Source organism: Crocodylus siamensis, chromosome 13, assembly GCF_052110815.1.
Source record: "Crocodylus siamensis isolate JL-2025a chromosome 13, ASM5211081v1, whole genome shotgun sequence".
Taxonomy (NCBI): Eukaryota; Metazoa; Chordata; order Crocodylia; family Crocodylidae; genus Crocodylus; species Crocodylus siamensis.
This window is the reverse complement of record NC_143407.1, coordinates 13,183,607-13,198,304: the sequence shown is the minus strand read 5'-3', so window position 1 is coordinate 13,198,304 and position 14,698 is coordinate 13,183,607. Positions and strand designations below refer to the sequence as shown.

The 14,698-nt window shown below is 50.8% G+C and overlaps 1 protein-coding gene across 7 annotated transcripts in view; it reads right to left on the bottom strand.

Moving 5' to 3' along the window:
* Positions 1-900, bottom strand: part of PPFIA4 (PPFI scaffold protein A4) — a 169,137-nt gene extending 168,237 nt beyond the window's left edge. For all 7 annotated transcript variants that reach the window (XR_016439002.1, XR_016439003.1, XM_090026214.1 and 4 more), the window contains exon 1: positions 853-900. The gene's annotated coding sequence lies outside the window, so the exon portion shown is untranslated. The remainder of the gene's footprint in view (positions 1-852) is intronic.
* Positions 901-14,698: the final 13,798 nt, after the last annotated feature.

Genomic DNA, 14,698 nt, shown 5'->3' with positions numbered 1-14,698 from the left:
ATACTCTTCGAAATCACTGCCAAATACCATCTGTGCTCCCTGACAGAACAGAAGCCAAACTCCCCTTGAGACAGCGGAAAGGGCTGCACACTCAGCGGCACCGAGCCTGCCCATTAGCTCTGGTCACAGCCGAACCCCTCACTCCCATCAGGTGTCTTACACCTCAGAGCCACTCACACCAACTTTGTCCAGGCAAGAAACACCCCATAACGATGAGGCATCCGTAACACAAAGTACAAGTGGGGGGGGGGAACAAATAAACAAAAAAAATCAGGCTCAAGGAGTCTGGAGCATCCAAACCACCCCAGCTACAACACACGCCTGCCACCGCTCCAAATGAGAGACCACACGGAGCCGGGCCCTAGTGACAACCCCCCGGCTCGGTCCTAAAGAACACACTCCCTGAAGCCGCCCCCTGCGTGCGGCGGATACCCGCGCTCCCGGGGACAGCCAGGCAAGAGCCGACTGTCAGCGCCGCGGGCACCGGCTGCGACCCAGAGTCCTGCTCTCGGAGCCACGGGTCTGCGCGCGCCCCTCGCCGGGCACGCCAGGGATGAGCATGGGAAACGTCAAGTTGGGCAGCTCGGTCCTGAGCAGAGAGGGGGATTGAGGAGCTGAGCAGCCGGGGGTGGTGACTGAGGACAAACAGCTGGAGCTGGCCCAGGCCCTCGCCCCTTCCCCCGCGTGACAGCGCCAGAGCATCGCCCCGCTCCGACCCCGGGCAGCACTCGGGGTCTGCGTCCCCCTGCGCCGCTGCCGCCGGCCCTGCCTCCTCCTCCTCCCACAGCTTAAGCCGCGGACCCGCCGCGGCCTCCCGGGCGGGATGCAGCGCTCCTGGCCGCCGCCACTCACCGACCGCCGCCGCTGCCGCTCTCCCCTCAGCCCGGCCCGGGCAAGCCCCGCCCCCTGCGCCGGAGCCCGCCCGCCAGGCCCCGCCCCACGAGCGGGGCCCGAGCGCGGGAAGGGGCGGAGCTCAAGCGGCTGGGCGCGGAGAGACGAGGCCGTGACTGGCTCAGGAGCAGCGCGGTGGCTCCTTAACCCGGTAGGGGAGACTGTACCCGAGTTGCCCCGCCAACTGCCGGGGCTTCCTCCGCCTGACGAAGGGGTTATTCAGCCCGACAGCTTGCTAAAAATATCGTTGTCCAACGATTTAAGTTGGTCTAATATGAGAGACCGGATTCACCCAAAGAATCTGGTCTCCCCATGTCCTTAGGCCGACGGGGCTACAACCTACCCCCCGTGTCCGAGCAGGCAGGTTTCCTGGCCCGCCCCGCAGGAGAACCCCTCTCCCGGCTGCTTCGGTGCCCGCCGAGGTGCGGCAGCTTTAAGCCCATTTAATGGAAACGGGAGTCTCCTCCCTTGCTTCTTCCTGCGGCCGTAGGGCTGAGGGCTGGCAAAACTCGGGGCATCCAAACCCCACGCCTCCGGGTTGGGCCTGCACGTAGGATGCCCTCCAGAAGACTTTGGAAATATCTGAAGCCCCTGGTGGGGGTGAGGATGTTTGCTGGTTGTAGGGCTCTGGACTGACTCATGGATTTGGACTGGATTTGGCTTAGAGCAGGATTTTTTTAGAGGAAAGCTTTGTCTGTGTACTGCCCCCTTTAACAATCGGGGGGGGCCTGGGGAAGGGGCAACCTTTTGGGCAGGCGGGCCACAGGTTAGCCCTTCGCTCTCCTCAAGCGCCACTCTGCTCCCTTTCTTCCCCCTAAGCTGCTGCTCTGCTGCTATTTTCTGCCCTCGGCCACTGAGCTGCTTGTCACAGTTATAGACAGCGAGGGCTGGGAGGACCTTGGGTCTAGTCCAACCCCCTGCTCGAAGCAGGACCAGCCCTATTATCCCAGACGGTTCTCAGGCCTGCCAGGCTGGAACTCAGAGGCCCACACCCAGCTTTGGGCTCACAACCTGCCCATGCTCAACTCAGTGAGCGAGCTGCTGAGCCACAGAAATCAGATCTGTTCTTCCTCCCTGATCTGCTGCGTGCCACACAGATGCGGCCCATGCCACTCACTAGGGTGTCCATCATAGAGGACAGTCCAGTTGTCCTCTGTCCTCTATTGATACAAAACCTGATGCCTTTATGTCCTCTATTTTTCTCTTTAAGGTGTCAGGTTTCGTATCAGTTGAGGACAGGGGACAGAGTAGCAGAAAACCAAAACGTCCTCTATGATGGCCACCCAACTCATGCCCCAGCTTGGCACCCTGCCTTTTAGGAAGCCCAGAGGTATGTGCCAACTGTGCAGGACTCCATTGGCCTGGCCCTCAACTCCTAGAGACACAAGCTGCAGGTGAAATTCCTATCACTGGCCTGGGTAAGGATTATGCTTAGGCCTTTCCAAAGGTCTGCGATGTCTCAGGTTGGCTCTGAGCAGGGTGGAGTGCTGCTTGCCATGTATATGGGTGTTGCCCCCCTTAGGAGTCCTTCAGACAGTCCAAACAGGAGTTGAGAAGTGGGCTTGGGTGCCTGTGGCCTCACTGTTTGGCTTTGCTTGGTTGAGAGCCCCTCAACCAGTCCTCATCACACAAAACAGTAATCCTGGGTCGAAACAAATAAACTAGTGAAGCAAACCTACAAGCTTGCACTAGCAGGGGATGGCCCTTTAGCTCTGGCCCTTCCTAGAGGCAAGCTCCCGTGGGTTTCAGTCTGCTCCCTGCCCAAAGACTGCTTCTTCCCGACACTGTGCATTCTCCTGCAGGGTGTGAAATTACCTAAACCTTTTCCCCTAAGACAGGGTGTTGAATGTACAGACTGGATCTGGCCCACAGAGCTTCCCCATCTATCCCACTGGGTTACTGGTGGGCCAGGGAAACTGGGGGGTGGCAAGCATGGAGTGGGACCTGCTGCAGAATCCAGAGCCCCGAGGTCCATTGACCATAGATGTCAGCAGCAGACGGGCGAGTGGCTTATGTTGACACAGCCACGGTCCTCCCGCAGCTGCCTGAACTGCTGCTTCCACTGTGGCAAGCAGCCACTTGGCCTGTCTCCACCTCCACCTCCAGTGCATGACCCACCACTGCTGCCCCTGCCCCTTTGACATGCCTGCCCTAAAAGTAATTTCATGTTATTCTGTAGGAACTACCTATTTTAGGCACTTCTGCCTCCCTTACTATAGTACCTGAGCACTTTGCAATCCTTACTCTATTTATCCTACCCTTTTGCCCTTGGGCAATGCTTTTACCCCCATTTTACTATTAGACAACCAAGGCCAAAAAAAATGAAGTGTAATCTTTGGCAGACCAGGGAAGTGTACCCAGTTCTCACCCCTCTTAGCAAGTGCTGTAAGTCTGGAATACCTTGCCTAAACATGGCAGCACCTTTCTTCCCAAGCTCTATTAATACCTCCAATTGGGTACATTTTTATGTTAGACATTTATAAAAGAACCGTGGCTAGAAACAGAGACTGCACACAGGAAGGAAATAATCTGGAGCACCGAGATATCAAGAGGAAGCACAACGGTTCCCCCCGCCCAAAAGATATTCACCTTTACAAATATGAGGAATATCAGATCTGCTATGCTTTACTTTTGCTGCATGATTTCTTGGAGTTTGCAGAGGTTACATATTGTGAGCTCCTTCATTTTAATTGGAAGGGCAGAAGTGTTTAATGTTTTAACAACAGCCTCTCTCCAAAATGTTCCTTAGATATCAGTTCTACAAAACCATAAAGTAGTAGTTCTCGACCTTTTTAGACTTGATGGACTCCTGGGGAAAATATGAGCTGTTTTTACTTGTTCTTTGACTACAGAAAAATACTAGAGCAATTCTTCCATTGCAAAGAACTTGGAAAGCCCACAGCAGTCAGAATGTTTTTAACACTTTCAGATTTGAAATCTCTGGGTTTATCTTGTGAATCATGGGGCACTGACACATGACGATTTGTTGTGCTATTGGCCACTGAAAGTGCTCTACAGCCGTGCACTGACAACTGCAGGGTGCTTTCATAATGCCCAATCATGCGACAATCTGAACCCTCATTACACGAGGGTTCAGATGAAGGCGCTCAAAAGCCGAGCGCCTTCATTGTCTGTCAGCACGTGCCAGGAGAAGGGCTGGGCTGATGCAGACAATGGGAGGGGGAGAAGGAAGGGGAGTGAGTTTGGTCTGAGGGTTGCCCCTGGGGGCAAAGGCAGGGGAGCACGTGCCCCCATGGGATTTGTGCCCACACTAGGGCTGCAGTGGGGCCAGACCAGCTCTGGGCAGTCTTCTCCATGGCCCAGTGGGGGGACCCAGTGCAGAAGGGAGCCCCATGCCTGCTGTGGGTACAGAAAACTTGGGGGGCAGGTGCCCCCCCACCTTCCCCATACACCCACTCCCTTCCTCTCACACTGGGGCGCCGGGAGTGAGGGGCACCAACAGAGCTGGGGAGCGTGTGATTTGGGAGTGAGAAGCAATGGCATATCAGGGTTGCTCTGTGCCACAAAGCAAAGGCAAGGAGGCCATAGGGGGAAGGGGACAAAGGGAGCTCTAATTTTCCATGATAAAAAACCCTAAAACACTAAAATTTATAGATATTTTGAATTTATTTTATTGTAATGACTGAGGCACTGATAGACTTCCAAATTGCTTTAAAGTTGTAAATATATTAATAAAACATTATGTTCAACTGATACCTATATATATAGTGGTGTTTCATTTTAATCATAGAAAAACGCCAACTTGCTTTTTCTACAACCTGCAGATTCTCTCATTTAATCAGAGAATTCATGATTTTTAAAAAGAGAAAAGCAAGATCCTGGCTGATCAAAACATCCATTCCAGTCACTGGTTCAAATTTCAGTGTTTTGACTCTTTCAGTATTGCCAAAGTCTTTTAACACAGTCAATACCTGAATTTCATCAGTAAAAAAAAAATTTTTTTAAATCCCTCTTATGCCTTCTTTATATGTCACAGGACTAGGGGTGCACCGATAGAGATTTGGGGGGCCAATACCCATAGCCGATATTTAAGGAGACATAGTCAGCCGATACCGATCCAATACAGCTGCCTCCAGGTAGTAAGTCTGTTGTTGGGGAAGCAGAGAAGGAAGGGAAGGGGTGTCAGGGGGCAGATCAATGCCCCCGCGGTGAGGGAGGAAGAGGGCAGGGGTAGGCACTGCCCAGGGGGTTAGAGGCACAAGATGCAACTCGTGCATGCAGGGCATGGCTCCCAGGAGGGTGTGTGGGGGGGTGCCCCCCGGATCTGCTGGGGCTGGAGCTGGTGCTGTGCAGCTCTTCTTGGTGGGGGCTGGGCATAGAGTGGATGCCAGCAGGGGGCTGCAGCCACCCCAAATTTTGCCGCCACTCTACTCCCAGCCCTAGGCCACCAGATGCAGCCCAGCTCCATGTCCAGCCCCCACCCATGCGCTGGGAAGAGCTGAGGCTGCATCAGGCAGCTGGAGGCAGCAGTGCTAGGAGCGGAGTTGTGACAAAATTTGAGGTAGCTGCAGCAGGCATTTATTGGCCAAATTATTGGCCCCACATCTGATACAGCAAATTTTCTTTATATCGGTACTGATTCGATATTGGACTGATATATTGGTGCACCTCTACTCAGGACACATCTATACATGCATTTAAGTGCAACTAAATTTAATTTGCAATAAGCTAACACATATTAAGTGATTTTGGGCAAGTGTCTACACATGCAGGGACTTGGGATTCAGGTTACTCCCAAGTCCCTGGACTTTGCATTAAAGGTAATTCCAAGTCTCTGCAGCTCTCCCAAGTGTTCCTGTGGCCACAGTGCGGCGGGTGGTGGGGGAAGCTCCAGCCTCTGGCCACATGGCTGATGTTGAAGCCGGAGCCAGCTGCCAGCACCTGGCAGTCATCTGGGAAACTCTGATGCCTGGTCAGCCCCTTCCCTATCCAGGAGCTGCATGCTCAGTGCAGGGGCAGCAAGCAGCAACTCCCTCCTTGTGCCAGGGCTGCTTCAGCCCCTGCCAGTGACGCCCAATTCCCCACTGCTCCAGCCCGGCCCCTGCCAGCGATGACTAGCGTCCCATGCTCCTGCTGACCATGGTGCTGGCCTTGCTGCCCCCCATGCCCCTTCCCAGGCCCCAGAACAGCCACACACTCACCAGTGGGGGCAAGGGCACTAAGTGTGGGAGGCCCTGCCCAACCCCCTCCTCCTGCACTCCCCACTCCAGCCTGCCTGCCCTGCCACCCACATCCCCTCTACCCCCTGCTTACTCCCAGCACCAAATGCAGGACACACACAGGTGAAAGAAAAATGTGTTTTACCCTCGTAACACCCACCCCCATCCCTTCCCCCTCAACCACCCTCCCCACCCACCAACAATAAAAAACCCTGCTAACAAGTGGGAAACTATATACAAGGGGAAAACTATTTAAAATATTTTGGGTTTTCAAGCCCAAAGAGGGGGGTTATGGTAGGGGGGGAAGCCTAGTGAGCTGGGCCCTGGGTGACCAGCATCCCAGCCCCTGGATGTTCCCTGGGGCTGGGCTCAGGCTGGCCCTCTAGTGGCAGGGCAGACCCAGCACTAAAGTTAGTGCTGGGTCATGTCTACATGTGCATTAACTAACTGCACCTAAATTGGATACCTGCACTTGCAGGTATCCAATTTAGACACAATTAGCCTAAGTTAATATAAACATGTAGATGTACACCCGTAATGTGCATTAATTAGACTACTGTGTATTAACATATCTTGTGTAGACACACCCATAAAGGAGTAAAACAGGATTTGTAACAAACCAAGTGCAAAGGTGCCCTGAACATAATTATGTACTGCAGGCCCCACCATAATATAATTATTAAGTAATAATAAAAGCATAGAAATAGTTTAACATTTTCAAAAATGCCTAAAAACACTTTGGTGCTGTTCAGAACGTAGGCCTATTTGAGCAAGACCTAAATGTCTAAATTCCACCTGTCTTTAGGATATATTAACTATTTTTTCCTTTAGTAAATATGCATTAATAGAATGACTTTTATTCAAAAAGGGTAGGCAAAATTGTCTTAGTTCCTCAAATTTTTGCTGGAAAAAGACTCCTTGAATATTAAAAAAAAATACTGAGAGGATTATGTATGATAGTTTCATGGTTTCATAGTTTGTAGGGTCGGAAGGGACCTGAGCAGATCATCAAGTCCGACCCCCTGCCATGGCAGGAAAGAGTACTGGGGTCAAACGACCCCAGCAAGATGATTGTCTACCCTTATCTTAAAGACCCCCAGGGTAGGAGCCAGCACCACTTCACTTAGAAGTTGGTTCCAAATCCTAGCTGCCCTGACAGTGAAGTAGCGCCTCCTGATATCTAATCTGAATCTACCCTCTACCAGCTTGTGACTGTTATTGCTAGTCACTCCTGGTAGTGCACGGGGGAACAGGGACTCCCCCAATGCCTGCTGGTCCCCTCTGACTAGTTTGTAACAGGCCACTAAATCCCCCCTCAGCCTTCTCTTGAGGAGGCTGAACAGGTTCAGGTCCCATTGCCTGGCCTTGTAGGGCCTGCCCTACTGCCCCCTGACCATGTGAGTGGCCCTCCTCTGGACCCTTTCCATGTTGTCCACATCCCTCCTGAAGTGGGGTGCCCAGAACTGGACGCAGTACTCCAGCTGCGGCCTGACCAGTGCTGCATAGAGGGGGAGGATCACCTCCTTGGACCTGCTCGAGATGCATCTGTGGATACATGACAAGGTGCAGTTGGCCTTCCTGACTGCATCCCCACACTGCCGGCCCATGTTCATCTTGGAGTCAATGATGACTCCAAGATCCTTTTCTGCCTCTTCACTGATGAGAAGGGAGTTCCCCAGCCTATAGGTATGGTGCTGGTCCTTCCTCCCCAGGTGCATCACCTTGCACTTGTCAGTGTTGAATCCCACCCTGTTCTCGTCCACCCACCCCTGTAAACTGTCTAGGTCCAATTGTAGCCGATTCCTTCCTTCTAACGTGCCCACATCCCCCCACATATTAGTGTCATCAGCAAATTGAACAGGGTGCTTTTTACCCCCTCGTCCAAGTCACTGATGAAGATGTTGTCATGGGGAGCAGGCTCAGGAGGCACCTGAGTGGAAGGGCAAGTGACATAAAGCAGAATAACGCCAGTTAGGTCATTGGCCCTGCCCTAATGGAAGTTAGATCATTTACCCCGGGACCTATTCCTGCCCGGGGCAGGGGGTCAGACCTGATGATCTGTTTAGGTCCCTTCCAACCCTAAGTACTATGATACTAAGAATGTATATGAAATTAAGTCATCTGCAAATCTACTGTTACCCCATAGGGAATTGAAAGTACATGTGTGAAGCCACTTGTTGCAGTTTTGAAGAATCATATAAATTTAGGGTTGGAAGGGACCTCTGCAGGCCATCTAGTCCAACCCCTGCTCAAAACAGGACCATCCTCAACTAGATCATTCCAGCCAGGGCTTTGCCTAGCCGGGTCTTAAAAACTTCCAAGGATGGAGCTTCCACAACCTCTCTGAGTAACCTGTTCCAGTGTTTTACTACCCTGCTAGTGAGAAAATTCTTCTTAATATCAAACCTAAACTTCCCTTGCTGGAACTTGAGACCATTGCTCCTTGTTCTGTTATCTTCCACCCCTGAGAACAGTCCAGCTCCATCCTCTTTTGAATTCCCCTTCAGGTAATTGAAGGCTGCTATTAAATCCCCTCTCAGTCGTCTCTTCTCTAGACTAAATAAACTCAGTTCCCAGTGGCAGATTAAGATTTATTAGGGCCCTGGGTAAACAGGAAATTTGCCCAGGAGCTCACCCCCAACAACTAAAATAAAGCAGTAGGCCTACCTGATACATAAGTGTTTTTTTTAAATCTTTCCTGAAACATTAAACATGTGCTAAACTTCATATACTGTAAAGCTCTCTTTACTGGCTTTGGCCAAGGACACACTGTTTAGAGTCCTTGCCTCTGCTGCATTCAGGCTAGTAGATAATACCCGAAGGCCACCCAGGCTTGTTAGAGATGCCAAACAAACAAAAGAAGTTAAACAAATATGCTATCACCTTTTGGTTGAACCTCTTATCTTTCAGAGGCTTTGCAGAGCCTGCAGGCTTGTGCAACAAAGCAAATGATCAAGCAAATAAGTGAGCAAACAAACAGAGAAAAGCCCTGCTCCTCTCCTGGTGGCTGCTTTCAGTGTCTTTTATCATTCCCACTCCGGGCTCACCCTCAGGCTAACCCTCTCTCACTCCGCACACCTGTATCAGCTCCCTTGCTGAGGGACTCAGGATGTCCCATGACCTGGTTCCCCAGCCCCTGGTGAGTTCTCCCAGGTACGGGGTGAGTGTGCAGAGTTGCTTCTGGGGTGTGGGGCTGTTCAAACTCCCCTGACCCCCTAGTAACAGGGCAGGACCCTGTTACAATATATAAACATATATATAGATGTACTTACACAATCTTTTTCTCTATATAAATCTCTTTAGACAGACAGATCTGTATCTAATCACCCCCTGAAACAGCTCACACTCCCCCACATGAGCTGCCATCACTTAGAAGAGATGTGGACCCCTCTCTATCAGCAGCCTTATCTGGGGTGCAGAACTACAGGAAGCACCTCGGGGGCAGCAGGATCTCCCTTCTCTGTGCCCCAAAGCAGCCGTTGGCAGTAGAACTAAAGCACTGCATGCTGCCCCGCAGGGGGGATCTGGCAATGTTTGGGGTTATTTTAGAGTTGCATCCCCCAACACAGACACAAATACATTCTGCATCTGCTACAAACCAGCAGCCCATCCTGAGCTGCCTGCTTGCCCTGTGACCTGACCCTTGGGAGGGAAGGAGAGCAGGATCAGCCTCCTTTGTTGTATATGAATCTTGTAGGGTCAAAGCAAGGCTTTGTAATGCTAAAAGTGAAGCCATTTCTTTCTCCTTTCGCCTCCATTTCATAAAAGTGGACACAGCACTTACAAGACAGCGGGGAGGGAAAAGGGGTACTGTGTGAGGGTTACCGTGTGAGAGTTACTGATAAGATATGAAACTAGCTGAATCCAGTCAACAGGGGAGTCTCGTCAACAGGAGAACCTTGAAAGTTGGGCATTTGTTTTTGTTAGATAAAGAAACATCTTGAGACAAAATATAAGGGGCATGTAATTCACAAGAGTTAAACTTCGGTGTTCACGCCCATGTTGCCACTTGATTGGACAGAATAGTGGTTTAGTTAATAGATGATTGGGTATTTTTACAAGCACGAGCTAATCACGAACTAACGCTTTTGCACTTAGGAAGTATAAAAAAGTATTATAACTAGTAGGCAAGGTTCCTCTCCGGAGGCACCTCGCTCGAGCGAATAAAGATTCTGTATTTGACTTCGGATACTTGCTTTGCGTGATCATTGCCCCAGCCTACAGCAAACTGCACGTGGCTTTAAGAGCGTAATTCCTAACACCTTCCAGGCACAGAGACAGAAGAGAGACAGACTAGCTGAGTATCCAGCTGCAGGGGCAGTGAGGATCCTCACTGCCGTCCTCACCCTGGCTGTCCCCATGAAACAGTCAGACAAGTTCCCAGCCGCTGCCTCCTGCCTGCTCTCACGCATTTAACAAGTGAAGGAGCTTCAGTGCTTCACAGGACTTTCCCCTGCAGGCTGGGGAGCACAGTGGACCCCTGCCCTAGCCATGGCCCCTGGTTGGCAGGGGGCCCTGGGACCAGGCCCGCTTGGCCCTTGCATTATAGTTTCAGTTTCATAGTTAGTAGGGTCGGAAGGAACCTAAGCAGATCTTCAAGTCTGACCCCCTGCCATGGCAGGAAAGAGTACTGGGGTCAAACGACCCCAGCAAGGTGTACATCCAGCTTCCTCTTAAAGACCCCAGGGTAGGAGCCAGCACCACTTCTCTTGAAAATTGGTTCCAGATCCTAGCAGCCCTGACCGTGAAGTAGCGCCTTCTGATATCTAGCCTAAATCTACCCTCTGCCAACCTGGTGACCATTATTCCTAGTCACTCCTGGTAGTGTTCGGGGGGGAACAGGGACTCCCCCAGTGCCTGCTGGTCCCCTCTGACTAGTTTGTAACAGGCCACTAGATCTCACCTCAGCCTTCTCTTGTGGAGGCTGAATAGGTTCAGGTCCCGTAGCCTCTCCTCGTCGGGCCTGCCCTGCTGCCCCCGATCATGCAAGTGGCCCTCCTCTGGCCCCTCTCCATGTTGTCCACATCCCTCCTGAAGTGTGGTGCCCAGAACTGGACGCGGTACTCCAGCTGCAGCCTGACCAGTGTCGCATAGAGGGGGAGGATCACCTCCTTGGATCTGCTTGAGATGCATCTGTAGATACATGACAAGGTGCGGTTGACCTTCCTGACGCTGCTCCTGCATCTAAGGATTTGGTGATCTGATCGTAGAAGACCACCAGGTTGGTCTGACAGGACCTGCCTCTAATGAACCCGTGTTAGTTGCCCCTAAGCATAATCTCCCCCGCTGGCCCCTCGTGGACATGTGCCAGAATAATCCTCTCAAAAAGCTTGCCCAAGATTGAGGTAAGACTAACTGGCTTATAGTTTCCCAGGTCCTCCTTCCTCCCCTTTTTGAAGATGGGAACTACATTGGCCCTCTTCCAGTCCTCTGGCACCACACCAGAGCACCACGAGTGCTTGTAAAGCTGTGCCAGGGATCATGCAATTACCTCAGCTAATTCCCTCAGTACCCTAGGGTGGAGATCATCTGGACCAGCTGATTTGAATACATCCAGTCCTTCCAGAAGTTCCCTAACTAGTTCCTCACTAATCCTTGGCCTAGGTGCGCCTCCCCTAGGGTGTAAGGAGGGGCCCAGAAGGGGGGTGGCTGTTCCGGTCCCTGCTCAGGAAAATGGAGGCAAAGAAATTGTTAAATAGGTTAGTGTTCTCATCTGCTGTGACAACCAAATTTCCTAGCATGTCTTGCAGGGGCCCCACATTACCTGGAACCTTCTTTTTGCCCCCTATGTATTTAAAAAAGGACTTTTCTTGTTGTCCGTGATCCGGGAAGCTAGTCTCAGTTCCATCTCCGCCTTGGCCTTCCTGACTGCCTCCCTGTATCCTCGAGCAACCGCAGTATAATCCTCCCTGGTGATGGCCCCTCCCTTCCACTGGGTGTGCGCCTCCCTTTTAGCTAGGAGACATTCCTGGATGCCTTTGGTGAGCCATGGGGGCTTTTGCGCCCTCCTGCCCCCTTTGATCCATTAATCTGTCCCTGCCAGTTTCTTCAGCCTCTCTTCACAAGTCATGTGCCCCAGCCCCCTCACAATTTTCGTTGCCCTCCACTGAACACTCTCCAATGTGTCCACATCCTTTCCGTAGTGGGGAGCCCAAACTGGACACAATACTCCAGATATGGCCTCGCTAGCACAGAATACAGGGGAATAATCACTTCCCTTGATCTGCTAGCTACACTCCAACTGATGGAAGTCCAGTATGACATTAAGCTTCTTTGCAACAAGGGTACACTGTTGACTCATATTCAGCTTATTGTTCACTGTAAACCCCAGGTCCTTTTCTGCAGAGCTGCTGCCCAGCCAGTCAGCCCCCAGACTACTGGTTTATGGGACTGCTCTGTCCTAAGTGCAGGACTTTTTGCACTTCTTATTGAACCTGATGAGATTTATTTTGGCCCAATCCTCCAATTTGTCTAGGTCACTCTGAATCTTAGCCCTACCCTAAAAAACAAATATCAAAACTATAAGTAAATGGGCAAACTCTTGAGGTGCTCCAGACTGACGACAGATCAAACTTGAAGTTAATCTCCTACATCAAAAAAGTGCTCTCTTCTTTTGCAGGGTCAATTTCAACCTATGAGTCCTATTTTTCTCACCACAAGGTGGCATCATTTCCTTATGCATCACACCAAGAGCCTTGTATTGAAACCTAAACCAAATAGTGAGAACTATCAAAATTGTTTGAAGTCTAAGTTACATTAACTTATCTTGCACCTGTTTGTAAGTTTAAAAATCAGCGAACTTAAACAACGCAAGCCAGACATGTCAGCAGGAAGCTACTGTCATTGTTCAGCCAGTCAGTTTTCATAACATCAAATTTGAGAAAAACCCCCGCCCCCCGGATCAATACTTAGAACCTAAATCTTAATTATACAGTGCCGGTAATGGCACCTGCAGTTAAGGTTGCCTAACACTTTCCTTTACAAGCCCATTTACAGGCTGAATTATTTTATGTTGGGTCTGCTTCAGACTGATTTATCTCTTGGTCAGTTTCAAGGAAAAATATACTTAGAATCAAAGGTAAGAAGAAATATGGATAGTTTCTCTAATGTTGATTTCTTCCAATTCTGTAAAGAGATGTGGCACTTCCTTGCTTTGCAACAGGAACTGGACACTTGGCAAGGGTATGGTTCTGAGATCAGGAGTCTTCTGACTCAAATTTTGTCAAATCCTCAGCTTTTTAAACACTTCATGCCCAACAGATCGTTCACTGTTACATGTACATGGTGTCAATAGTGCTGGAAGGTGTTATGAGTCTGGCTTACTTTCCCTGTAACAAACCTGTGGACACCTTTAGAACTAGGTTGCACACTTCACTGCTTGTCATGCAGGCATACATGATACACAGATTCATAGACTGCAAGGCTGGAAGGGACCTCTGAAGATCATCGGGTCCAGCCCCCTGCATCAGGCAGGAAAGACAACTAGGGTCAGATGACCCCAGCAAGGTGACTGTCCAGTCTCCTCTTGAAGATTTCCAGGGTTGGTGAATGTACCACCTCTGGAGGAAGCTTATTCCACAGTCTGGACACCCTGACTGCGAAGATTTTCCTAATGTTGAGCCTGAAACGGTTTTCTAGTTTATAACCATTACTCCTGGTTATCCCCAAAGGCACCCTGGTGAGCCTGGCAGGGGAAACACCACGTACCTGGGTCCACGAAGGCAGTTTTCCTTAAGTGCTCCCAGGGATAACTGTTCTTCCGGTGCGATTTATTACCTGCTGAGCTGTTTGGGCTTAAAGCCCACTTTATGGAAATGGGAGGCTCTCCCTAGTTTGCTTCTGCAGCCACATGGCTGAGGGCAGGTGAAATTTGGGGGTATCCAAACCCCAACCCTCTGGGCTTGGGCCTGCACATTAGGATGCCTGCTAAAAGATTTTGGAAATATCTGAAGCCCCCGATAGGGATGAATGACGTTTGCTGGTTGTAGGGCCACTTATGGTTCTGGACCGACTCATGGATTTGGATTTGATTGGGCTCGGAGCACGAACATTTCTTAAAAAAATAAAAATAACAGTTGTTCACCGAGCCCCTGATGTAGTGGTAAGCTGCTACCAGGTTCCCTCTCAACCTTCTCTTTTTTAGGCTAAAGAGGTCCAGGTCCCTAAGCCTTTCTTCGTATGACTTGCCTTGCATGCCTCTAATCATATAGGTATCTCTTCTCTGGACTCTCTCAAGTTTTACCATGTCCTTGTTAAAGTGCTGTGCCCAGAACTGGACACAGTCCTCCAGCTGCGATCTCACCAGTGCTGTACAGCAGGTAGAACATAAGAATTGCCATTTACTCAGTCAGAAGACAGGTCGATCTCACCTAGTATCTAGTGTCACACAACGGCAGACAGTGGATGCTAAAAGGGAGAGCAGGCAGGGTATGACCAGGGTTTTTCCCCTGTTCCTCTCCCACTTGCAGCCTCCAGCACTGAGGGTCTAGGAAGGCCCTGCCCCTCCCTCTTGCGCTCAGTAGCTCCTGATGCCCCTTTCCCCCAGGACTGTGCACACTCCTTCCCTTGTCTGGCTGAACCATCATCTTCCACATCTGGTTCCCACCCCCCATCAGGGACACTGGGTG